The following is a 24,961-nucleotide window of genomic DNA, read 5'->3' as shown; positions in this document are numbered from 1 at the left end:
AATAACATGAAACCTTCCAGGGTAGGGCAAATAATATTTTGTTTTTGCTATTTGGATATGAAATGGAGTCAGATTTATTTTAAGAGAACAATACCAGAAACTTGAAATATAAATAATCACTCCTTAAATGCTGAATGCTCTCCTTTTTTATATATAACTTTCAATAACAAAGGAGCATGTTTTATGTTTTTTAAATAAACAATACATTAATGACCAAAATGTACCTCATTTAAAAAAAAATTAACCCTTGAAGAAATTAAGAAAGACTCTGAAGGAAATAGAAGAATTACAGATGTTGAAATGATAAGCATACTATTATCATACTGGTTAGGATGGAGAATTTAAGTTGGTTTTAAAAATATTGAATTGAAACATTCAGATACTCAATTAGGAGAGTCACCAAGCAATACTATGTTTTTCTAAAAGTCCTACAATTATATCCTATGCTTTCCCTTGTAGCTTTGGACTTAAAGCTTCATCTGAGTGCTCGGCTCTGCTTGGATGTTTCACAGGTTCTGCAGCCCCCAGCTGAAGTTATGGTCTCCAACCACCCGCTACCTATTCTCCCTTCCTGCTTTTCCATCTCCAGAAATGGCAGCACATCTGTCCACGGGCTTAAGAAACACCAGGACCTTCTTATAGAGTGTCTTACAGTATCCTTAAAGACTCCCTCCTCCGGGTGGATCACGAGGTCTAGAGATCGAGACCATCCTGGCCAACATGGTGAAACCCTGTCTCTACTAAAAACACAAAAATTAGCCGGGCGTGGTAGCGGGCACTTGTAATCCCAGCTACTCGGGAGGCTGAGACAGGAGAATGTCGTGAACCCGGGAGGCGGAGCTTGCAGTGAGCCGAGATCGCACCACTGCACTCCAGCCTGGGCAACAGAGGGAGACTTCGTCTCAAAATAAATAAATAAATAAATAAATAAATAAATAAATAAATAAATACATAAAAGACTCCTTCTGCACCCGTTCAAAACCACTCAATAACCTGACAATTATTTGCCTACTAATTATTTTCTGAATTCGTTGCCCTGTCTTCTTTCCGACTTCAGCTTTCTAAAATGAACCCCTCTGGCCAGGCGCAGTGGCTCACGCCTGTAATCTCAGGACTCTGGAAGGCCAAGGCGGGCAGATTGCCTGAGGTCAGAAGTTCGAGACCAGCCTGGCCAACATGGCAAAACACTGTCTCTGCTGAAAATACAAAAATTAGCCGGGTGTGGTGGTGGGCACCTGTAATCCCAGCTACTCGGGAGGCTGAGGCAGGAGAATCGCTTGAACCAGGGAGGTGGAGGTTGCAGAGAGCTGAGATCACACCACTGCACTCCAGCCTGGGAAACAGGAGGGAAACTCCGTCTCAAAACAAAACAAAACAAAATGAACCCCTCCTTCCCTCCTATCTGGGTGACTAGTTTCCCCAGTGGTCTCTTTCTCTCTCTCTTCTTCCGGTCTTGGCTCCCATCTGTATCCTCCACAGAGTAATGGCAGAGCACTAATGTTAACAACAAACTCTCATTTTCTCACCCAATCCCCTTCCATCGCTCCCACTGACTAAAGACAATCAAAACTGTTTCACATGACATTGACCCGGCCTCTGCCCTCCTCTCCACCCTCACTTTCCTTCATGCTCCAAAGGGATGCCTGTGTCTAGTAATTCCACGCTGCTTGTTGTTGTTGCACATGAAGGCTCTTCCCACTTTTGTGTCTTTGCCTGTGCAGTCACTCTTTCATGTCATTTTCTTTCCTAAGTCCTTCCTCTGATTTTTTTTTTTACTCATCCTATTAAACCACAAGCAGCCTCTCTTCCAGGAGGCCTCCAGGATACCCTAGGTGAGTTTCCTCTCTCTCTGCTTCCATAGCAGCTGTTACTAATCTTTACCATAGCACCCAACACCCTATTCAATCTATGTTTGGGTCTTTGCTCTACTGTAACCGTTACAAAGTCAGGAACGGATCTTTCCCATCTTTGAATCTTCAGTGCCTGGCATCAAGCTTCTCTGAGATGGCTGGGTGCGGTGGCTTATGCCTGTAATCCCAGCACTTTGGGAGGCGGAGGCGGGCAGATCATTTGAGGCCAGAAGTTTAAGACCAGCCTGGGCAACATGGAAAAACCCACCCTCTATTAAAAAAGTCAAAAATTAACTGGGTGTAGTGGTGCGCACCTGCAATCCCAGCTACTCAGGAGGCTGAGGCTTGAGAATTGCTTTAACCCAGGAGGGAGAGGTTGCAGTGAGCCGAGATCATGCTACTTGCACTCCAGCCTGGGCATCAGAGTGAGACCCTGTCTCAAAACAAAACAAAACAAAACAAAACAAAATAAAACAAAACAAACAAACTAAAACTTCTCTGAGGAGAGAAGGCCAACCTTTTAACAGGATTAAATGTTAGGTAATATAATTTAAGGTTATTGATATGATGCTATTACTTCTGGTGTAGTTGTATGCTAACTATTTTTCAGTTAAGACATTTTTTATTTAAAAGTTCTTATTAGACATCTCATTTTGAATCAAACTTAAAAGCTAAAAAGAAGAATACTGAAAAGAAGGCAGCGTCAAGTTTTAAAAAGAAGACACTATTGCCTGCTCTTTGCAGAACAGATTTGAGCAGTTTCTGGATATTGTTCCTGTGGGCACATGGGGGTAACATGCTGCGTAGGAACACAGAGCCGTAGACCACATTGTATCCAGGAGGAAACAATACTCCTGGGTATTAAGGAAAGAGGGAAAAATAAACCCCAAGCCTTTAGGTTCTGTGATCTCCAGTGATGAACCCACTGCTTGCTAGCCTGAGCTCCCAGCTCTGGGTGGTGCGTTCCACACTCCTTCACTCCACTGGGCACCACTCAGTGTTTGAGCAGACATAGCCAGATGTGCTGGTTACACTGCATTCCAGAGGCAGGATGGCATAAATTAGTTTCTAATGGCTCAGACAAGTAAGCGTGCCCCACCAAACACCTCACTTACCAGAAGGAAATGAGTTATGCAGTAGGGACCACTCTTCATTAACCAATATGAGTTAAAGGGTTGTGTGTTCAGAAGCTATTCAATGGCTTTCCAAATGGCACACATCTTACTTAACCTTTGCAAACAGAGGGCCAGTCAGATTTTGAATCTGAGAGGAGTTAAGGTTATCCGTTACAGCCACCCATGAGCTTTCTTGGAAAATATATTGCTGTCTGTGCAGGGAAGGACTGCATGACTGGGTATTTAATGTGACAACCATTCGTGCTTTGCAAGGGCAACACAAAAAGGAGATTTTTAGAAGGTTTGCTGGTCTCTGATGGTTTCACAAATATCAAGAATGACATTTCCATTAAAAATGGCCCAAATACTTTCATTGCATTTTAAGAACCTCAGACTTCAGAAAGAAGCCAAGATGTCTCTCTGTCCGTTCCAGTCGACCAGCAGTCACTGTCAAAGGCAATATCTAAATGGCTACAAGATGTGATCTGATTCTATACGTGTCAAAAGGCAATTCCAGAAATGTAACACCAAAAATTTTAATAACTTTTTTCTGCCTGAAAATGAATATATACATTTATATTCTCCTGTGTATTAGTAAATTGTTGAATTTTTAGGAGTATTAATATTGTGTTATCTTTACCAGAAATGGCAATTACTATAATGGGCATTTGCATAGCATTTCATGTTTAAGAGTGTACTTCTTCACGTTCTAATTTGATCTTTATAAAGCGTTTGTGAAATAGAAAGGAGTCCATTATCTTCCATTTATTTTACAGATTGGGAAACTGTAGATAAGAGAAGTTAAAGTTAAGAATCTGCACTGAATTTCTGATCCTTGATGATAGTCTAGTTTTGAGAGTCATGGATGTCTGAGTTAGACAAAAACTTGGTCCAACTTTGATTTTAAAAAATTTGAAATATTAAACTCTCATACATCTATTCTGCTATGAGTTAGTTAACTAAGAAAGTCACAATTTGACCTCTAGGACCTATGACAAGGAGAACACCATGTGGTTGATCAAGAGGGCCGAGTGAGCTATTTTGTAACTTAAATATTTCATTGTAGATATTGCTCATGGATAATGAACACAACTAGCCGCTGAGAGAAAGAAGGCTCAGTGGTGTCCTGGTGCAAAAGCCACAGAGGGTTCTAGAGTTTTGTAGTGGGGTCCCAGTGACCTTGGCACTGTGCAAAAGCTGTGGTCAGAGAGATGACTAGAGAGCCCAGAAGAGAATTCACAGGTGAATGGTATTGTGAAGCAATGGCAAGCTGGGATGTGGGCTTGGTTTTGCAAAGCTCTGCTTCTCTCAATTTCATGTACCTAGGAAGCGCACTTGGATCTTGTTAAAATTCAGATTTGAAGTCAGCGGATCTGCAGGGAGGCCTAAGCATCTGCATTTTTTTTTTTTTTTTTTTTTTTGCAGCCTCCTAGGTAACACTATTGATGCTGGTCCACAGACCATCTTTGAATAGCAAGATTATAAAGAACCACACCAGGAACCTAGCTTCCCTCTAACCCCAGTTCAGCCACTTCTACTTCTTGGCTTACAAATCCCAAGAGCTAGCTTATGGGATGGGAATGGAGTAATCTCCATTGTTTTATTTTACCAGTCATTTATCTTCTCCCCAGAGAAAATACGACTTAGTATCTGCTACTCGATGCCATTCCAATCCATTGCCGAGAAAGAGAAATATAACTCGTAGACACAGAGACTGTGTATCCACAAATGAAAACATGTTTCTAAAATCCGAAAAGAGCAGTCAAGATATACAGGTATTTCTGAGAGATAAAGCTTCATCCCTCATGCAAAGAGGTGACCAAAATATTTCCTTTTTTTTTTTCCAGTCAGAAAAACAGTAGAATAGACCTGTGCCTTTGCAAGTAGGAGAGCCCCTGCCTCTACTATGCTCCCCTCAAATCTAACTCCTAGTTCAACACAGGCTTTTACTCATGATGGCTCTGTTTACAAGTGGCAAAGCTGAGTCACAGTGAACTCTGTGGCCACACGATGCATCCATCTATGCATGTGGATATTCTAATGTATTCTGTAATGAAGAAGATCTTGTTTTAAGATCTTCTGAGGTGTTCTTCCCCTCATTAATATGTAGAGATTTTTATTATTCACAGATTGCATATTTGTGAATTCACCTACCCACTGAAATTTATTTGTAACCCTCCAAACGAATACTCACTGTTGCTTTTTCAGCAGTTTGCAAACAAATGCAGAACAAACCAAAAAATCTAAAGTTGCCCACCTGCCTTCCCAGGTGAGGTTGAATAAGGCACGAGGCTGTACCTGTGTCTCAGTTCTCACACTGTAAACAAGTCTCCTTCTCGTGGTCTATTTTTCATGGTTTTGTGCCTTTTGTTAGTGATTTTACTGTTTAAAATGGCCCCCAAGAGTAATGTTGGAGTCTTATCTAGTGTCCCTAAGTGCAAGAAGGCTGTGGTGTGCCTTTTGGAGAAAATCTGTGTGTTATATAAGCTTTCTTCAGGCATGAGTTTTGGTGCTGTGGGCCATGAGTTCAATGTTAATGCATCGACATGTATATTAAACGGCTTTAAACAAGAACATACGCAAAACAAGGTCGCGTATTGATTAGTTGACGAAAACGTTGTAATCAGACACTCATGGGCAGCTAGCCCTGTATTTCTCTTAGCCGCAAGCGTTCAGTATTTGCTAATTCAGAGTTTGCAGTGACTTTATAGAATATAACTACTGTGAATAATGAGAATTGATTGTAGTTGCATATATTACAACCTGCAAATTCAAAGAAATCAAAGTAACTTAGGATTAAGCATATAGGCTCTGAGTGCAAATTCCAGTTTTACCTTTTACTACCTGGGAGCACTTCTGCTTCCATTTCCTCCCTGCAATAACATCTCATTCATAAGACTGTGGTGAAGTGTAAAGGAATTGGTGCATCCACAGAAACTCACACATAGGACACATTTAAAATAAGATCTGGGCAGACAGAAAGCACTCAATATAAGAGCCGTCACTATTGTTTATTATTTTATAGAGCACGAAACATAGGAAAGCTCCAGAAAAGTGTGTAATGTCACACGATAAGCAGCTGAGCTGAGCTAGGAACACAATCCTGAGTTTAACACCAAATTCACAGGGGAAGCCATCCAAGAGAGGAGTGAGACGTGTCTGGAACATGTATACAGCATATGGCTGGCCATTGCCCTAAATATAGAGTTACGGGCTGTGTGTTGAAAAGCAGGATGGGATGGGTCAATCAACAAGGGACGTGAAAAGGGGTGCCTTTGTGTGACTGCAGCCATTTCAGGTGTCAGATCTGAGACCCCTTGGTTTTGCAGCTTTTTATAGAAATGCCTGTGGAAACATAATGGTAGACAGGGGTGACCACAGTTCAGCATTTCAGACATATCATCTTTTCTCTCTAGTGCTGCAGGGGTTATGCTACAAATTGAAAGATCTAGCTACATGAAACGGAGCTGACACATTGAGCCAGGAAGTCTTTTCTTCTGCAGAAAGCTCTGATCTTCAAGTTAGCCAATCTGGAAGGGGCAGATTTGACAAGAATAATTCCACATTCTACACTTGCAGGGATTGCAGGCATAGCAAGGGAATGAGGACCACATCTGGGATTGAGGAGCTAGGAAAATAAAAACCCTAAAAATCTCAAATGTGAAACTAGGCTAGAGATAGGAGAAACTGGACATAAGATATCCCGGGCACTTCCCACCTCTGCCAGTGGGGCAGCTTCATGCTTAGAGTTGGGAGTGGGCTCCTTGGGGTGAGAGGTGCTTGGAAGGCATCCCTTTTAGTCACTACTCTCTGCACTGTGCTAACACATGCCCTCATTCTGATGTGGCATCCCACCCCAGTGAGGGGAGCCACTGTGTTGCTTTTAGAAGCAGCCTCTTAAAAATACTCACCCAGGCCGAGTGCGGTAGCTCATCCCTATAATCTCAGCACTTTGGGAGGCTGAGGCGGGTGGATCACCTGAGGTCAGGAGTTCGAGACCAGCCTGGCCAACGTGGAGAAACCCCGTCTCTACTAAAAATGCGAAATTAGCCAGGCATGGTGGTGCATGCCTGTCATCCGAGCTACTCGGGAGGCTGAGGCAGGAGAATCACTTGAACCTGGGAGGCAGAGCTTGCAGTGAGCCGAGATCGCGCCATTTCACTCCAGCCTGGGCAACAAGAGCGAAACTCCATCTCAAAAAAACAAAACAAAACAAAACAAAAACAAACAAAAAAACTCACCCAGCTTTGCAAGGGGGAAGGCGCTGAAAGGTGGATCACTTGCCTTCTGGTATTCTAAGAGGGGTGGCATGGATGCAGCAGAGGTTTTGCTAAGGATCAAAGAGGAAAGGGAAATCATTTCCAAGAAGAGAGCTAATAAGATGGAGGAGGATTATGAGTAAGTGTTTTAGGCACCCGATGAGGAGCTAAAGATAAAAAAGAATACTAAGTTAGAATTTTTAAAAAACAACCTGCTGAAGGAGAAAAAACAGTTATTACTGTGGGATGATGGGAACTGCTTTTCTAGAAAACACAAAGGCCTCCTTCCATTTAATGCCCTTAGCAGTCCTAGGAAGCAGGTCTGAATTCCCTCATTTTACTAGAAGAAAAACAGGCTCAGCAAAATTTTAAAACTTACTCAAAATTATACAGGCAGTCAATGGCGGAGGACAGATTCAAACACATATCTGTAGGATTTGAAAGCTCCGGCTCTTTGCACACAAAAACCCCACAAAGAACAGCAATAAAAGCTAATATTTATCAAGCACTTTAGAAAGTGCCAACCACTCCTTTACAGATTTTATATGCATCAATTAATTCAATCTTCACAGCAATATGATTTATACACAATTATACCTACTTCATGAATTCAGAACCTGAGGCTTAGAGAAGGTAAGTAACTTGCTAATAATCATTACAGCTCTGAAAGGAGACCTTTGAGGGACAACTGCCAGGGGTAAAGAGAGATTTTAACTAACATTTGAATTGGTATTTACACAAAGTCTTGATGTGTGGGTACTGGGGAGTGGCAGGAAGAGGTGGTGATCTGAACTGCAGGGAGCGGACGCTTGACTACTGTGAGGACTCCTGACCCTGCCATGTTGTCGCCGGGAAAATGAAGAATGAGCTAAGCCAGAGCAGAGGGACTGGAGGAAACAGCCTTACATAGAGAAAGAGAAAAATCAGGCCAGGATACTGGGAGTGAAGGTGGGGAAGCGGAGGGAAGAGGGGACCCTAGCGTCTTTGCAGCTCAGCTCAGTGGCACTAAGCAAGATGCCTGCCATGAGCCAGATGCAGGACAGGAGCTGGGTAGGCGGGAGGCATAGTCCATGGAAAGTCATCTCACTGCAAAGCCAAAGAAGTGGTTCTGAGGCCCACTCAGAAGAGGTCTCCATTTTCCCAGGAACTAAAGTCTAGAAGGAGAGAGCTCAGGGCAGCCTGGAGGCCGCGAGTGCATGGAGCAGGTGCCACAGCCTCAAGGACTGGGCATAAGGCCTGGAAGTCAAGGACACAGAGAGGGCCCCAAAGGGCACCTTTTCTGAATTAAAGCTGCACTGAGCTAAGGAGTAGCATAGGGCAGTGACCTCCTCAATGGTTTGTCCCCCATCCCCTGGCCATGGGGACAGCTCAGGGACAGCCTGATCACATACTGGACCAAAGCTACTGGAGGTAGCAGAGGCATTTGCCTGGAATGAGGAGCAGGTGGAGGAAGGGAGAGCTCTGACCCAACATATAGATGCTGGCAGCAAGGAAGGCCTGACGTTTGCCTCTGATGGGTGGCGGCCAACATCTGTCTTTCTGTTTCCCCAAAGCAAGAGGCTTCCACCACATGCTTTTACTAAGGATGGCTCTGTTTACAAGTGGTAGAGCCGAGTCCCAGTGATGTCTGTGGTCAAACGATGCATCTGTCTGTGCATGTGGATATTCCAGTATATGCTCGATCAAACGATGCATCCGTCCATGCATGTGGATATTCTAGTGTATGCTGTAACCAAGCAAGTCTGTTTCCTGTCCAGCTCTCCAGATCTCAATGGAACATCCCCTTTCTCTGACTCTCAGCTCCCGGGCATAGATGCATCTTGTGCTGGCTGAGCCATGTAACTCCAAGTACGATTTATTTTAAGAGAAAATTGCCCACCTTTTAGAGTAAATAAAGTTGAGAGCAGAACCCAGCAACTTCATTTCCACTTCCTAGTGTAGCAACTGAAGAGTGAGCTTCTTTTAGCTTCGATTGCTCTTCTCAGAAAGTTTTTATTTGGCTTAATAGAAGAAAGCACAGTTTCTAGACCAAAGAGGAAGAAAATAAGACAAGGCAAGGCAAGTAAGTAAAGGACATTTCAGCTCTGACTTTTTTAATCTCCCTCCCTCTCTCTCTTTCTCAGTTTTATTTGTATTCCTGCCAGCAGTCGATTACTATATATCGTAAGAAGCGTCGTTGTAATAGGTAAAGGCATGGTATACAAATGACAAAGGAGGAATGTAACAAAATGAACTAAAATATGCATCTAAAGCCATTGTTGTAAATAATATATCTTATAATAAATATCCACAGGGGAGTTGGGAGATAAAAATAGCACCACTGTGTGAAATAAGGACTGTGACTTATTTTCTGTAGAAGCTGCTGTTTCTCTGCCAGGGAGAAAAGATGCTAACAAAAGAACGCACTAAGCATGGTCCCTTAGATATCTTCCCTTTGTGTGGCATGTGTTGTATGTTATGTAAAGAGTTCACTTTGCCCACCTACATGCTTGATTTTTTTTTTTTTTGGATTAAAGGAGACCATCCTACGTGGAGCTGTCAGGCATCAGTCAATGTGGGTTGAAATTAACCATAGTGAGTGATGCTCTAGTGGGTTTAATCTGAAGGGAAAATGAAGACAATATACTCCAAAGAAGTTTAAATGGTGGCTTATACATGATTTATTTTCCAAAGCTTTAGTTCAAATAACCAACAGGACAGGAAAAATGAAAGAATAAAAGGTTGTACATTGTATTTGCTGCAATATAGGTGTCTCAACCTAATGAGGCTCCTGGATCCTAGTTTGCTTCTGAATATCACCAGGGGTGATTATAGCTTGCAAAAGTATACTAGAAAAAGGCATGCCTTCCTATGTCTTGGGCTGTAATTAAAGCCACAAGCCATCAGATAGCGAAGAGGCCAGCTGCAGCCCTTCAAACCTTTAGTACCCTGCCATTAAAAATAGATTACAGCACAAAATATGTACCAAAAATAATCCCAATAAAAAATTTGCACATTTGATTACTATAATTGATTTTTTTTCTTCTAGATATGAATAAATGACCCAGGCTAAATGCCAGTTCCTTGCAAAGAATTTCATTTAAGCTTCACTGAATTGAAAAGGCTCAACCAGACTCAACATTTCCAACTTCCTAGCAAGCAGCAGAAAATCTACCTGACAGTTGCTATGGAGACACGAACAGGAAGAGTGAACCACCAGCCTATAAATCCACAGAGAAACCTTTCTTAATTGGAAGGCCTTTAACCCACACATTTTTCTCATAGCTGCAGAGCTTATTTCTAAAGAGATTATTAAATTCCTCAATTGACTTATGAAGTATGCTTCCCACTATATTACTGTGCTTTGGGTTGCGATTTTTTATATCTGTTTCCAAAATTACAAAACAGACCAGGGATAATAAAAGTTAACACAGATGTTTCAACGAAAAATCCATATGATGTTCCGAAAATAACTTCAGCGGCAACGCTGAACAAAAAGGATTCCAATACAAGAACCAAGATGGTGTAGACCTGTTTGTTTCAAAGCTGTATCTAAGTCACCAAACTTCTTCACTCCCCCTGATTTTGACATATTAATGCAGGTGGAAAATCCTGACAATATTTCCTAATGTTTAAGAAGGCTGACCAAGCCAGAAATATGAATAAGTGAGGTGTTGGGATATGTTAATTTTATGCTCACCCTTGATTTTTTAAAATGTTCTTTGCTATTTGTTAGCAAATACTAACTAGTATGTGGCTGGCTGAACAAGAAGCAAACACAGCTAAACAGCTCAGTGAATCTCAATTACATTGGGGTAGTTTTGGTTAACTAATCCATTCTAGTAAGCCCTCATTTAATGTCGTCTATAGGTTTCTGAAAACTGCAACTCTAAATGAAACTGTGTAGAGTGAAACTAATTTTTCCATAGACTAATTGATATAAACAAGTTACGTTTCTGTGGCATATTTCTGGCCACGAAAACAACACCAAACGTCCATACAAAGACCAAAACCCTTCTAACATTAAACATTAAACTAAATGTGAGCTAACTCGTATTTTTTAAAGATTCATAAAAACAAGTCAGAGAATTATTTACCCAATTATTACAGTTCAGAGTCAACCTGAACAGGACCCCATCCCACCGCAGGGCTCACTCACACACACACCCATACTCACACAGATAGGGACAGTTTAGACACATCAATTCACCTAACATGCATATCTTGGCTACGTGGGAGCAAACTGGAGTCCCTAGAGAAAACCCACATAGATGTGGGGATAATGTGCAAACTCCACAGACAGTGGCCCAAGCAAAGAATTATTATTATTTTTTTTATCATCAATGTTGTAATGAAACTCTGTGCAATGAAATGACCACATTGGAGGACCTGCTGTATGGGATTGAATTTTATCAATCTACGTGAGGAGTGAGGGTTATGGCAGAGAGAGCTGAATATAGCAATCTACCCATGTCCACAGTGTAGCCTTCTCTCCTTCCTTTCGGCTGTATTAAAGAATCGTTCCTCCTCCTCCCAGCCTAAGCCAAGGCCCTGCTTGCATCCAGTTCCCACCTCCTTTGGCTCCCTGAGATGCCTTCCTATAGGTACCTCCACTTTCTCCCCTGTTCCTTCTTCAACCTTTCCTTCACTCCTGCCATTTTCATCCTCAGTATGTAAATACGCTTTGGTCTCTTCCAACCTAAAAAACACAAACCAGCAAAGCCTCTCAATCCCGTGCTCCACTTTCGTACTGCCCTCTCTTTCTTCTCTCCTTTCAGCCCGGTATTTCTTAAGAGGAAAGTTGCTCTCCTTCCTGTCTCTCCTTCCTTACTTTCTGTCCTCCCTTCAGTTCCCTGGAAGATGTTCCGACTCCCGGCAACCACACTCCGCCCTCAGAGTGACTGTCTTCTCTTCCAGCATGCTGGATGATGACACCTGCTTTCTTGATGCCAACTCTTTTCTTGATTCCATGATAGGGCATTGTCCTGGCTTGTCTTCCATCTGTTCAGTTGTTCAGCCTCTGTCTCCTGGGTGAACTTCCTCAGGACCTTCCATGATTCTCTTCTTCTCTCACTTTGTACCTCCCTTGGGCACTCTCACACCCTCCCATCGTTTCCATTACAGTCAATATGTGAATGACTCACAAACATTTATTTCAACCTCATTAAAACACGATAAAAAAAGTCTACCTCCTTAGGTTGTTGAGAGCGTTGGAGACAACATTTAAAACTTGTCTGACACATTCCCAGAACTCAGCAGAAATGTGAGCTATTATTAGTGTGTATTTGAGACACCTTCAAGACAGCATGTGCAAAGCGGAACTGACTTCTCCTCACAGTGTTCCTTCCCATTGATTCCTTCTCTGTAAATCTCCTACTTTTTTTTTTTTTTTCTGAGACAGAGTATTGCTCTGTCACCCAGGCTTGAGTGCAGTGGCATGATCTCAGCTCACTGCAAACTCTGCCTCCCAGATTCAAGCAATTCTCTTGCCTCAGCCTCCCAAGTAGCTGGGATTACAGGTGCCCACCACCACACCCAGCTAATTTTTGTATCTTTAGTAGAGACAGGGTTTTGCCATGTTGGCCAGGCTGGTCTCGAACTGTTGAGCCCGTGATCTGCCCGTCTCAGCCCCTATTTATTCTTTAAGCACATTTTAATCACCATTTCCACCAAGAAAGCCTCTTTATCCTTGATTCAGGGGCCTCTCTGCAGGCCTATCAAGGCATGCTGTATTATTAAAGTTCACATCCTACTGCAATGTAATTGTCTATTTACTTGTCTCTTCATTTTAAGAGGGCAAAACTGTACAGTTTTATTCATTACTTTATCTCCAGCAAATATGTATTGAAACACAAATGAATAAAAGTGGATCTGCACATAAAATAAACCATTAAATAGAAATACCTTAACTTACTCCTTCATGGGTAACCTGAGAAGTTTTTCGTAACTTATTGTTTCCTCCTTCCTTTTATGAAAACCTAGTTTGTGCCAATTAACCTTATGGAGGTGTCCAGTACTACTTTTGTTCTAAACAATTACATTGGAGAACATGAAATTTTCAAGTAATATAGGGGGTTGCAAAGTATGCTGAAAGGTTAGCGTTCTGAAGCCTGCAAACATACAGGCATCTACACAGACAATATTTTCTTAGCCTTCAGACTAAAATCTCTATTTCTTCTGAGAAACTTATCTGGTGTCCATTCTGATCACTAATCCTCTGTAGAAAAATAGTCTTTCTTTGAAACCATCTGTTTTATGATGTGGACAAAGCCTTTTCCTGGTGAATCTGTGTCCGGATGTTCTCAGACCATGTTTTTAAGGACTCACATGCTGCTGCCACTGGGGGTCTGGGCACAGACTCAGTTTTTAGTCAGTGAGTTCAGGTTGCATTCGAGGGAGAAGAAGTCAAGGGAAAGGGTAATAGGTAACCTCCATCTGACTATTGCTACAGAAACAAAAACACCTGAGGTCAGTGTACACATACAATTATCTTGAGACAAATGAATGTGGGCAAAGTACTGTATCTGGAAGCCCTCCGGACTTGCAGGGAGAAGCATGCATATTCACAAAGCCTCAGTACATTCACACATTCCTGAGGCTGTCCCCTGGCAGCTGGCTTTCTCATTCAAAGACTCCATTTGTGTTTAGTTTCACATACCTCCAACTTATAACACTTTAAAAGAGCCAAGGTGAAACAGGTAGAAAAAAAGGCCAGCATGTGTTATTCTGATCCCTTCATCCAATAGAGAGAAACCACAGAAATTTCCATGACAGTCCACTTGGGGAAGGTATATGCCACTCTGGAGCTCTGATGGGCAAATTGTCTGATTTTGAACTTAGCTTCAACTCTTGCTGGTAGTGTGACTTTGGGAAACTTTATTGAGCCTCAGCTGCTTCCCCTGTGAAGAAGGAACAAGCCTTAGGGGATTATTGACAGCATTATATGAAGTTATATAGATAAGATTCTTAAGGTCAATAAATGTTCAGTAAAATGGAGCTACAGAAGGGATGAACCAAGCACATCTCGTCTATATGAGGTCATCTCCAGTGAACACTGCTGCTAAACCTTCCATTGCATTGATCAAAGGGATGGGTGGATGAATTGGGTCATGTATTGTTTTACCACCTGGGACATCATTGAGGATTTGAACGCTAATAACTGTTAGCTATCTCTTTAGCTCTGATCCTTGTCAGAACACATAATTTCAAAAGTATCTTTCGCAGCAGCTTGTTTTCAGTCTCCTCTCTAACATTTAGAAATAAAAATGTTAACTTGTTTATTGAAAAAATATAAAATGCTAAAGCAACATTAGTGACATATCTGTATATTGCAGGATAATTACGTATTGGACAAAAAGTAATTCTTCTGTATAAACTGCGGAGTCAGATTTTTTGTTTGCCTGTTTTGTTTTTCTCTGAAAAGAAAAAAAAAAAGGCCAAAAGCCTATGTCTAAGTAAGAGTGAATGTGGAAGTCTGGTTGACTGATTTGATCACTCCTCTGCAATTTACCTATGGACATTTGCCATATGATATTGTGGCACATATTCTCACACCAGTTAATTTAATCTCCACCATAACATTGAAACACATGTGGGGGTTGGATATTATTTCCATTTCTACAGATGAGGACTAAAACTCAGAGAATTTTCATAATTTCACCAAGAATTAGGCAGAATCAAGATTCAAACCCAGCTGACTGATCATTAAGAGTATTCTTTTTTATGACATGACCTAGTCTCATAATGTAATACTACTTCACCTTTTTAATATTACAGTAGTTTTATAATCTCATGTTCTTTATTCTTCCTCCTTCCCTCCCTTCCTGTCTCCTTCCTTCCTCATTTTTCACATGCATATCATCCCTACCTGAAATACCTGCGTTTCTGCCTAATTTAGTAAGTTTAGTATGTCTTCTATCCTCAAAGACTTTTGAAAAGTATCATTGCTGAAGAGTGCAGTGTTCTCACTCCAAAACCACTGTCTTAGCTTACTCACCCCTTTCTGCCCAAACTTAAGCACAAATCCTAAGTATAGGTAAGAAAACGTGCATGCTTTATTCCTATCTTCCTTTTCAATTTTAGTTTCATGTCTACATTGTGTAAAGTCATATATATATGTATATATGAATATGTATAGGTATATATGTATATGCATAAACATATATATATATTTGTGTGTGTATATATATTATATATACATATATATACAAAATCATGGAATAGGAGACATCAAAACTTTGGGAATATAAACTTTATCACAAATCCAAATCTGGTTTATAAGCTTCAATATCCAACATTTCACAAGTAGAATTTTCTCCTAGTAGTAAATAAGATACACATATATGCAATACTTTAAAAACTGTTTTTCAATGGTTGACTACACAGATAACACAAAAAAACAAATTGAGAGAGCTAGAAAGTACCACTATCTATAGCTTGGAAAACAAAATATTTTGAGTAAAAGAGGGGTCATATGACACGCTTACTGGCTTCAATCAACCTAAGGACCCATCTCTAAGATATATCTGAAATAGAAAAATAATTATGTTTTTTTTTAAAAAAACAACTCTTGCTGTCATTTTTATGTGTGTGTGACTTATGCTTCTAAAGGACCCACAAATTTCTATTCCTTTAACTTGTTTCTCAAAGAGGACTTAATGAAAATGAGAGAAGACATACTAGTACCATCACCTTTATTCATTAAAAATTATTTGGAAAAGTAAATTTGTCTTGACATTCTTTCCTTCCCCTCCCTGTTCCCAAAAAAGAAGCTATGCCAAGTGCAAGGATGCAGTGTTATTTATAGAACTGAACGAATCATATTCTTACAGTACATAAGCCTCTCAGTTGCTTTAGCAACCTGGGGAGCTATATTAACTCTGAGAGGTTCTGCCTCCTCTGCAGTGTTCAAATTGCTTCAAAATGTTAAACTCAATCTTCTTCAGTTGCCCTTAACCATGGGATGGGATAAGGAATTAATATTTTTGAGACTTACAATATTCCTGGGAAAATAGCTACCTTAGAAATGAAATCTACAGATGAAGTAACTTTCCTGCAATCATAGAAGTAAGTTAGGATTCAGAGCCAGATCTATTCACAGTATCATCTGATCCTTGTGTTCTTTTATAGACATAATTAATTGTTTAGATAAAATGCATTTGTATTTTAGAATATATCATTGGTTTCAATTTTCAGTGATTTCAGAGTCGCTTGCACTGGGCAGTTTTCTACTAATAACAATTATATTTAAAAAGTTGTTTGAAGGCATTGGAGAATGACCCAATTCAGATAGAAGCTGGAAAGGATTTGACTCTTGAATGAAGGAAAACACAATGGGTGGAATCTGGGCAACACAGTTTTCCCCTGAAGACAATCCCCAATTCCCCCTACCAGGGATGGATACAATCTACTATGGAAACACAATTTTATTAGCCTGATGAGGTAGAGGATAAAGTCAGGGGATGCAAGGTAGCTGGAAATTGAGAGGGGTAGAAGGAATCCCGGAAAGAATAGAACCACAGAAGGAAGAACCCCCAAATTGTCCTATAAATACCTTTCAAATACCTTAAACCTTGAACAGTGTATTTGTGAGATGAGACACCAAGGGGCTCAGGAGAAAAGAGCCACTTAAAGCTGAGACAGTGGAAAGAGATTTTAGTAGCTCCCCACCACACAAGAGACGGAAGTATGATAAGAAATCAGGTCCCACTGGGTTACAGAGGCTTGGAAAATGTTTTGAGCTTTTCACTGAACTCTCAAAAGAGTTAGGAGTACCACATACAAAACTAAAGGAGTCACACAAGAATTAAGGGAAAAAACAGAATAGACCTTCCTTAACAAAGTTTGAAACAAAGTATCTACCAGTTCAAGTTGATTTGTGGTAATTTAACTCCTACTAGAATGAAACCCTTCATTCCTTTGAAAAAGATAATAGAATTCAGTCTCACCAATATATCATCCATAATTTAATTTTTTTAATGAGAAGATATACAAAAAGTAAAATCAGTCTGTAAAAATAGACCTTCAGATGAACCAGATGTAGAAATTAGCAGTTGGGATTTTTTTTAAAAAAAATATGACGAATCTAATAAATAATCTATAGAAATAATGAATTTAAATATATAAGTAGAAAAACATGATAACAAGAGTATGAAAGAAAGAATGAGGTGTAAAATTCCTATATTAATCAGTAAGTGATATAATATTAATGCCAAGATAGATTTTGCTAATGTGGATATCTGTACTACAATCCTAGAGAAAAAATGTTTAAAAAATACAAAGCAATTTGGGGAAGAAACAAGTAGAGGAAATGCAATGGAAAAGCAAAATATTTTGATTAACCAAAATAAGACAGGTAAGGAGAATTAAGGAACAAATAATGGAGAGGAAAATGAGAAAATAATAATTATCACATTCATAATTGCATTAAATATAGACATAATAAACCTTTTACCTATCCTGAGCTCCTCCTCCAAATGTTTCAAGGCATATTAGCCATAATTATCACAGACTTGACATTTTTAGCAACTACTTATAGTGAAGATCTGCTTATCAAATTTATGAATGACTGAAAGCTGAGAAGTTTACCCGTTTGATTTGCTAATAAAGTCACTGTAAAGAGGCACCAACCAACCCTCTTCATCACCCTGGATCAGAAAGATGGGCTAAACCTAACAAGATGGAATAAGTTATAGCATAAGGGAGACCTAGATTAACAATAATTTGTATGAAAAAGACTGTAAGGTCAATATGGTCTAACAGGACCTGCATCAGGTAATATTAGCAAATACTCACCTGGGCTGCAATAAGAGAACAGGGTAAGGGAGTCAATGAATAAGTCAGCTTTCTGGGCATCACATAGACCAATGCGTGCAGTATTGTGCTCAATCCTGGGTTATGTGAAGGGGGATATTATCGATTAGAATACATGAAGAAGAGAATGAATACGATAGTGATACATGAGGTATTAATGTCCATCAAGGGTAAATCTATATGACAAGAGAACAATTCAGCTGGTTCTAAAAGTCTGCATGGAGATATACTATTTGAAGGACAATCGTGAGAAAATTACATTAGTTTTTAGTTTTCTGTGTAGCTTTAAATGCTCCTGCCTCATCTCTATTTCTAAAACATCACGTATACACAGTATGACACATGGTGTTATAACGTGTGCACACCAGGTAGAAAGAGAGATTTTGTGCAAGTGTCATTTAATGAGGTGCTGCTTACTTGACCTGTGTTCTCTGGGTACCAGAATCTTGGGTGCTATTATATAACTATCATTGTTTTTTTTACTCTGACCTTTCTCATGGCCATTAGTTGACTAACATGAGATATTCAATACATGTGTTTCAAAATAATGGATGGAATCTCTCCATATATCTTGCGTGTGTGTTGGATATACATGCGTATGCATCCAGCTTTGTCTCCAGCAGTCAACTGACATGACCATTTGATGGATGTGACTATGAGAATTGTCTCTGACCTTGGGCCATCTAGAGTTCCTTACTTCCTTGGTGGATTCTGCTTTAGTTCATCTTCTGTGTGACCCTAAATGGAGGATGGTGTTAATATGGTTACTCTCTTCAGTCAAGTCTCAGCTGTAAATTCCAGACAATCTTTGGCTTCCAACAATTATTCAACTTCCAACATATCAACACATAGAATCTACATTTATTTAGTTCTAGATATTGCTGGTTTTTTTTTTTGAGACAGAGCCTCACTCTGTCACTCAGGCTGGAGTACAGTGGCATGATCTTGGCTCACTGCAACCTCTGCCTCCTGGGTTGAAGCAATTCCTCTGCTTCAGCTTCCTGAGTAGTTGCGACTACAGGTGCCCACTACCACGCCCGGCTAATTTTTCTTTTTAGTAGAGATGAGGTTTCACTATGTTGGCCAGGCTGGTCTTGAACTCCTGGCCTCAAGTGTTCTGCCTGCCTCAGCCTCCCAAAGTGCTAGATATTGTTCTTTCTACTTTGCTTTTGCCTCAGTACTAACAGAATATGTGCATTTATATTTACATGGACATTGAAAGAAAATGAAGCTCCTGTAGAAATGACTTCTCTCTTGCAGCATGGCAAGGTGGATAAGAGTGCAAACTTCAAAAGTCAGACTGCCACCATGGAAATCCGGACCTTGCTGCATATCGGCGGCAGAAACTTGCACGTGTTATTAACCTCTTTTGGTTCCAGTACTGACCTCAAAGTGTTGTGCTAGTAACAAAATGATTTAATAATATAAAGTGCTTAGAGCACTGTCTAGCATATAATAAGCAGTTATTATTTTTATTCGTCTCTGAATAAATACATCTGGAATGCCATCTGGCAAGAGTTTTTACATAATATACTGGTCATCAGTCAACGTGCGTCTGGAAGCAATGTATTTAGGCAAACCCTTGGTTTTACTGCACAGACTTTTTTTTTTTTTGCATCATGCTTGGTAAACATAAGTGTTATAATGACTTGTCTTGATGTCCTTTGTTCTCTACTAATTTGAGAGCTTCTTGAAGTTAGGGACAAGGTCTTACATTAACTAGAATAGAGCTAAAAAGTGCTCAATAAAATCTTCTTGGATAAATAATTTTTGAAGTTAGAGAGAAACACCATTCATTTAATTTAAGAAAGAAATAACAAGTTGTACCAAAATAGGTACTTCCATTTTATTGACTACAAAAGGCTGTAATCTATGTATCAAGAATATTATAAAGAGATTCGAATGCTGGATCAGAAATTTAAAAATCACCTCCCTCTATTTCTAAGATTTTACTCCTCTGCTTTCTATTCCTTGAACACACAAAAAACTTACAATTAACCAAGCATTGCACTAGGAAGTGGGAGAAGAGCCAGGTATCACAAGGAACTTTCTAGACTGAAGATAAATAAGCGAATAGTTTGAGTAAATAACCCAAGCTTTAATAGAGGTAATCAAGTCTGTCCTAAAAAAATCAGTCAGATCGGAGGTCACCTGAAGAAGTGAGTATTGAGATAAGTAATGAAGGATAAGGGCAGCCAGCTTCAGGGATGTCTTGCAGGCAAGAGCATTGGAACTTTCACATTAATAAGCTATTAGGTGATAGAAGCTATGGCTGTAACCCCATTTCTCAGATGGGAAACTAAAATATAGAGAAACACAAAGAATGTCTTATTCTAAGGGTTTATTAGCGATAGAATCAAGAAGAATGTTCAATACTTTAAAGTTCCATCCTCCATTCTACATAGTTGTGTCTTTCCATAAGCACATGATAATTTTAGAGCTGATTCTGTAACTCTTCTAAGATTTAACTCTATTGTATTAAAATTAAACAGTCTTCATAATAAGAAACAGTAACATACATTCCAATTAATGTTAATAAAAAATAAAAATTTGCATAATCCCTTCAGGGATGCAGGAACATTTAAATATTTCCCATCTAACATCTATTGACTTCTTAGAATGTGGTGGTTTACCAAAGGGCATTAGTTTGAATGCCCAGACATCTGAGTACAATCTTTTGTTTCTTCTTTTGGTCTAGCTCAATGGATTATAATGTTAGGGTTTATAAGAGCTGCAATCTTGGCCTACATGCAACCAAATATGCCACACACTAAAATCTATTTATGGAATAATTTGAGAATTCTCAAGATTAATTTGACTGCAGAAAATTTTCACTTTTTGAGCTAACTTTAGATTGAAAACCCACAATCTTTCCTTACTCTGCTGTTGTTTCAGATGTTAGCTATTCGTATTATAATCTCCACACTTATTAGATGTACTTTTTTTCTTTTAGTTGGGCAGTTATTCCTAAATACCTTTGATGTAGTAGATTGATTTTATTTAACGTTAAAATGGCTAATCACATGGTTATAATGCTCATCCTTGATGTCCCCCCACAATATCCCCTCCTCCTGTGCCTAAATGTGCTTTCCTGCAAATATCTCCAAAATAACTCCTTGTAAAGACCACTTTTTGTATATTGCCACATCCAGAAGAACATTACTGGTAAGAATGGCAGGCAATTTCATTCTTCTCAGCCATTACAAACACTCAAACACCATTATGAAATTGTTTATAGGAGAAACTTCAAGAGAAGCTTCATGTAAGACCTCCACAAAGCAGACAGTGAAAAACAAAAAGGGTAACTCCTGCACTCCTGTAGCAATTCACATTTGGAAACATACCTTCCCCTCCTATGTGGATGGCTTTATTTGCCTCCCACAGCCTACTCTTTCCTCAAGAAACATCAGTTTTATACCCTTACTTACTCCTTTCTTTGAAACGTACTCCCTAAGGTCAGGGCCAGCTGTGATTTTCAATGACACTTTGGCAAATTCTATAAACTTGCTCATTTAATATATATGGAGAGTGTATCTAGTACACAGAGCCTGAAGAGCTGTAACACTCTCTATAGGACAATCTCTTGCAGCTGGGGTTCCTAGGTGTGCTGTAACTGTTGTCAAGAAGATTCCCTTGTTGGAATCTTGCATCTGAAGGAGTCAAACGAGAGAGGCAGGACCTGGGCATGCATTTAGAGGGGACTGTGGCAGGAACAGTGTTGTGCAGATCCAGCAGCTTGGCTGGTACTTCCCTGGTTCTACAGCTGTTTGATCACGGTAGAAGCATGTGATAGTTTTTGGTGACTCAGATCTGCAATGTGGTTTTGGGAATCATTCCTGGTAATGAAGCTGCCCCCGCAGGGTTAATGAGAATTACAAGCTGGGCTTTAGGCAGAATTCTAGTTAGGCGTTGAACCAGGGGCACTAGCTCTCTTTGACTTGCTTCCCTGCTGGAGCTAACGAACCGGGAGTCACATGGCACTCTGACCACCTGCTTCCCCATTGTTCTTACAGACAGAATCTCTGACACTGAACCTTGTTACCTAAAAATTGTTTAAGGTGTTTTTTCAGATCCTGAATTCTAGCAAAACAAATGACACCAACTGATCTAAAGACCCCCCCACCCAGGAGTCAACTCAGCACAGGAATGCAATCTCTTCATCTCCCTGCCCGTGACTTCACTCCTCACTTCTTGACCAGTGACCCTCATACTTTAGGTTCTAATTCATTTTATACGATTTATGCTCAAACTGCATTCAATAATAAGTGTCTTACTGCTTAAACTATCTAAGATAAATTCTTTTCTCAGAAATGGAACCCTTCCCCACATACTGCAAGAGGGATATTACAGGCAACCCCCAAACTGAGAATTCCTGAAGTGGCGGGGTTCTCAGGCTTCTCCGTGTTCTTTGTAGATTTAGCAAACGCTCCTCTGCTTGGTTGAGTCCTGGACAGTTTCACGTGCAAATGTAGTGATAAGATATCAGTGAAAGGACATTTCACTGTGCCTCGCAGGGAGGGAAACTAGTGAAAACACTGACTTTTCCAGCAACACATAACTCTTCTCTAATCCTGTAGAAGAGGGCCACCCCATAGGGTTAGAGTGGAAGGATGACGCAAAGTGGCAGGGAAGATCCACCCCATAGGGTTAGGTTGGCCCACAGGACTGGAGAAGAGTTATGCGTTGCTGGAAAAGTCAGTGCTTTCACTACTTTCCCTTCCTGTGAGGCACAGTGAAATGTCCTTTCACTGACATCTGTAGTCACCAAATTTGCAAGTTTTAGGGTAGAATGGTGCCCTTTGACCCTCAACACTGGCATTGGAGAAGCCAATTATCCTCTTCTGATCAAGCCCACAACTCAGCAAGCTCAGTATCATTGCTCAATATTCAGAAAGGCTTCTTCCTCACACATACAGTGCAGATGCTCTACACATTAGCAGGTGAATGTATTTTTAAAAGTGATTGAAGGTGTAAAATATTACCTTAAAAATCACTCCATAGCTTCCCTTTGCAATTTACCTCATTATTCGTTTAGTTGGGCAGTTATTCCTAAATACCCTTGATGCAATTTTATGTTCATTCTTTCTTATCTAGGGCTCGTTAGTATAACCTAAGGTGATTTGGGTTATGTATAAGTCATTTTAATTTGCATAATGAGCCCCAGTGCCTCTCTAGCATGAACTAAGAACTAAGGAAAAAAATTGACAGCTTCAAGAGAGCCAAAAAATTGATTCTTTTTTTTTTTTTGGTTGAGGAGGGGATCCCTTTATAGTCTTCTAATCAGGGCTTGAGGACAATACAAAGTGGCAGAAAAGACCAAGCCAATGACACTAGATTAGAAATTGCACAAAAGTTCACTCCAGGAGGGACAAGATGCCACCTTTGTAGTGAAAACAGGTTTTCCTTTTACACATGACCTTTGAGAAGCCTACAAGGTACTCCCAGATAGAGCTTTAAGGAACAGCTATTTCTATTTGTAGAAAGCTGATCTGAAATCAACGGCATAAACCTAAAGGAGAGAACATCTCTGAACAGGTGAATTGCTACAGAAATGTAGGGCTCAGATGGACTAGCAGTAGTAATATGCAATTCATACTTTTTTTCTCCATAGCAAACATATAATTATCAAAGTGTCCTATATAAATTATGTTCATGACCCCATTTGATGCTAAAGCAAACCTATGGAGTTGATGCTATTATTACCAGTACTTTAGAGATTAGGAAATAAAGGTTGAGAAATCGTTCATAATTTACCCAGGGCACACAACTTGTGAGTAGTTGAACCAGAATTACAACCTAGGCAAATGGACTCCATTGCATGAACTTCTAAGTAGTACACCATAGTACCTACTGTACTTAAGTCTTACCATCTAGGGTGCTCACAGAACTCTACATGGATAACCTGGACCATGGAAAACATGCTTTTCAGACACTAGATCAACATACCAATTTGACACCATGGCAAACTACACTAAGCCATGAGTGACAGTAGCAGCAACCATGTAAGAATATATTATACGTGGGCCATTTCAAAAGGGCAATGGGACACACTTTTGGTGTAGACCTAAAGATTTTCTATTCAGGAATAACTGCCACTTCTTTTTTTTTTTTTTTTTTCGGAGATAGAATCTCGCTGTATCCCCTAGGCTGGAGTGCAGTGGTGCGATCTTGGCTCAATGCAATCTCTGCCTCCCAGGTTCAAGTGATTCTCCTGCCTCAGCCTCCTGAGTAGCTGGGGCTACAGGCACGTGCCACCCCGCCCAGCTAATTTTTGTGTTTTTAGTAGAGACGGGGTTTCACCATGTTAGCCAGGATGGTCTTGATCTCTTGACCTTGTGATCCGCCTGTCTTGGCCTCCCAAAATGCTGGGGTTAGAGCAAGCCACTGCTCCTGGTCTGCCACTTCTTAAGAGATGTCAAGAAACTTATTTTAGAGCAAAGAAAAGTTATTTTTTTCCTTTTGATTATACTGCCATCTAATAGATTACAGTCAGATTGCTTTAAACAAAGCCTGTATAAACCTGTGAGGATGTATTTCCAAGCTTCTAACTGTGAATTTAAGTCAAAAGGAATCTGAAAGAATGACACCTGAAGTGACCTGAGACTTTCTTCCACAGACACACCTGCATCAGATGTCACATTGAAAGGATGATAGGTGTGGTGGCGAATTGCCTGCATCAACTTGACTGGGCCACAGGATGCCCAGACACCTGGTTCAACATGGTTTCTGAGTATGCCCCAAGAATGTTTCTAGATGGGATTAGCATTGGAATTGGTGGATTGAGTAAAGCAGATGGTCCTGCCAAATGTATGTGGGCCTCATCCAACCCACTGAGGGCCTAAATAGGACAAAAATGAAAAAGGCAGAGGAAGATTAAATTCTCTCTCTACCTGACTGCTTGAGCTGAAACATCAGTCTAATACTCTTGGACTCAGAATCATACTAT

General features: G+C 40.2%; 2 long non-coding RNA genes across 2 annotated transcripts in view; both read right to left on the bottom strand.

Annotated features, from left to right (window-relative positions):
* LOC117974497 (uncharacterized) overlaps positions 1 to 24,961 on the bottom strand; it is a 313,480-nt gene that overhangs the window by 28,092 nt on the left and 260,427 nt on the right. The gene's annotated exons all lie outside the window — the stretch shown is intronic.
* On the bottom strand, positions 463 to 13,263 carry LOC129393180 (uncharacterized). Its single transcript, XR_008619878.2, has 3 exons — positions 12,035 to 13,263; positions 11,812 to 11,902; positions 463 to 9,247 (listed from the first exon to the last, which is right to left on the bottom strand). It is a non-coding gene; the product is annotated as an uncharacterized LOC129393180 (long non-coding RNA).

This window comes from Pan paniscus, chromosome 8, assembly GCF_029289425.2.
Source record: "Pan paniscus chromosome 8, NHGRI_mPanPan1-v2.0_pri, whole genome shotgun sequence".
In the NCBI taxonomy this organism is placed as follows: Eukaryota; Metazoa; Chordata; class Mammalia; order Primates; family Hominidae; genus Pan; species Pan paniscus.
Note: the sequence above shows the minus strand (reverse complement) of the source record. Positions and strands in the feature narration are given on the sequence as shown.